Source organism: Terrapene carolina, unplaced genomic scaffold (assembly GCF_002925995.2).
Source record: "Terrapene carolina triunguis isolate 2854851 unplaced genomic scaffold, T_m_triunguis-2.0 Scaffold95, whole genome shotgun sequence".
In the NCBI taxonomy this organism is placed as follows: domain Eukaryota; kingdom Metazoa; phylum Chordata; order Testudines; family Emydidae; genus Terrapene; species Terrapene triunguis.
This window is the reverse complement of record NW_020664446.1, coordinates 3,358,973-3,361,654: the sequence shown is the minus strand read 5'-3', so window position 1 is coordinate 3,361,654 and position 2,682 is coordinate 3,358,973.

The window sequence follows — 2,682 nt, the reverse complement described above, 5'->3', positions numbered from 1 at the left end:
GCTGAGGATCTGGCCCTCTAATTAATTCAGACTTGAGAGCGTGCGGCTAATTTGAAGCAAATCATTTGTTCAATTCATTTCACCTTTGGTTCCCCTATTAGTGGACTGTCTGTGAAGAGACTGTGAAATTCGTTAATTTATTTATTGTTCAAAATTATTCAGATTTCTCCGGCCGATAATTTTGGCAGACTGGTCCCAAGTTGCCAATTGCAGAGGTTTGTTAATTGCATTGTGTGAGTTAATTACGGGATAACAGATCACAGCGCTTGGCGCTCACTTTGCACTCTTCCTGCGTGGAGCTCAAAGTACTGGCTAGAAAAGGGTAGATACCATTACCCCCATTTCATAGATGGAGGAAACTGAGACACAAAGAGGCAAAACAATTTGCTGAAGGCCAGGCTTTGAGTCAACAGCAGAGTCCTGCAGTGCTGTTTGTGTTGGCTTATGTAATCAGCCACCCCCGTGTGAAATGCAGATTGCAAATATGACAACTGCACATACGATCTGACATTCCCATTGGGCGGACTGGGTGATGAGCAGCACTAATCTCTAAGACAAACAATCCCGCGTGGTTTAGGTAACTCACCACAGCAGCCGGCATGTCCAATTACAGCCTTGATTGTAATATTCACAAATTTGTATTTCACGCTGCGTCGGTTAGTTACATAAGGCCTCCAGCCAGCGAATGCAGACAAGGACACGTGATTTGTGAAACCCCAGTGGGAATGTGACAACTGAATGTCGACTTTGAAATTCACCTTCTGAGAATAGTCAAGATTAAAAATGGTTCGTTGGAAGCAGAGCTCAAGTGTTCGCTCTTGCCAGGGATGAACGCAGCAGCATCACACGGACGATTGAAACAAGATTCACTTCTGAACTCAAAGGAATATTTGGGGAGTCGAAAATGTTCACTGTTTATAGGGCTCTGCACAGCATGGCTACTGGTAGGTAACAGACATCCAAAAGAGCAGCTCTCTACCACTCCAGATAGTGGAGGCTCTCCATTCACCGTGTGCAGTATAGGGCTTGTGCCACACAGGTGAGCAGTTCTGATTCTATCCAGCAGAGGGCAGTAGGACTAATACATGCAGGTCAGTCCTTATCTATCTCACAGGTGTGGTGTGTGGATTGAAGTTTTCATCTGGTGTTGGCAAAGTGTGGAATAAATTCTGAATATTATTAGTGCTCAAGGTTCAGACCATCACATGCAATACTATACTGGGACAGGGGCTTCTTTGCTGCCCGGAGACATGATCTCTGCCCCAAAGCACTCACAACTCATTATATTCATGTCACCAGCGAGCAGTGGTGGAAGTAGATTTTAATTCTTACTGGTACGCATAGGCGACTTATGGGAGGGACACAAAGGGGGGCACCAGCTAAAGGGGGGGCATGTGACCTCCCCACATGACCCCCCACGGGACTCCTCCCTGCCCGGGGCCCCCACGCTCTCCCCGTCCCTTCCCCATCCCATGTTACTGGGCGGGGGGGTGGCTCTGTCCTCCCGCTGCACCGCATACCGATTTCTGAACCACAGGGCTCTCCCGGGAAGCGCAGAGTCGAAAGGAGCAGAACACGGGGCCACTGGCAGCTCCTCCGGCACAGCTGTTCTGCCGCCAGCCCTGTCCTGTGGCGGGGCTGTACAGACCCCAGACAGGAGACGCAGCCACATGGAAGGGCTGGCGGCGGGGCGGGGGGCGGTACCAGCGTACCGGAGGAGCTGCCGGCGGCCCCACGTTCTGCTCCTTTCGCCTCTGCGGTTCCCGGGAGAGCCCTGTGGTTCTGAAAATGTGTCTTTCCGGTACAGCGTACTGGCAATAAATATCTTAATGGGACGGCGTACCTGACCGCACCGGCCTCCTTGCCCCACAGCCAGCGAGAGTCACAAACAGCAGGGGGTTCCTATACCACGCTCCTTCAGCAGCAGCCACGTGTCTCGCTGGGCCCAGCAATTGCTTCTGATACCTCGTAAGCTCGTGTTGTTCTTGCCCTGCTTCCCAGAGGCCGCAGTCAGAATCCGGGCCCAATTGTGCTGAACGCTGCACATGCAAAGACCTGGGGCTTGAGTCAGCAGCGTTACAAGGCGGTAAAAGTTCTGTAGCACCCGCCCGCCCTGCCCCAGAGCCATACGCAATCTCGCAGCGTGCAACGGAGGAGAAAGCAGCAGCGTTAGCCGCAACGTTCGGAAGCGCCGAATGACAATTCCATTGGAAACCCTAGTTAATTAATGACACGCCCAGCCTCGTGCTCCGGTTAACCTGGCCCGCTCCAGGAGCTGCCGTCACGGAGGACACAGTGGTGCACCCCGCAGCCGGGCAAGTTCGCTTTGCTTCCTCGCCCCCCTAAGTGGATGTGGCTCTGGCCTTGGGCTGATTGGCAGCAGTCCCTGACATGCTATTATTTTTCTACTGGGAACCATGCAGTTATGGCATGCCCCGGTACTACCTTGTGCTGGGATCCTGTCAGCTCTAATAAGCTAAGCAGGGTCAGACCAGGTTACTGTATGGATGGGAGACAGACAGGACCTTGATGATAATTCAGGGGTGGTTGCTGACCAGTAGGGTAGTTGGGGGGGCTGTTTGGGTGGGTGACTCAGTAGAGGGTGCTGTTCCCTTGGAGTGCTTGCCCCAGTGTTGGTACTAGGGGGTGCTTTGCCCTCCCAGTGACACCCCCCCATGCCTT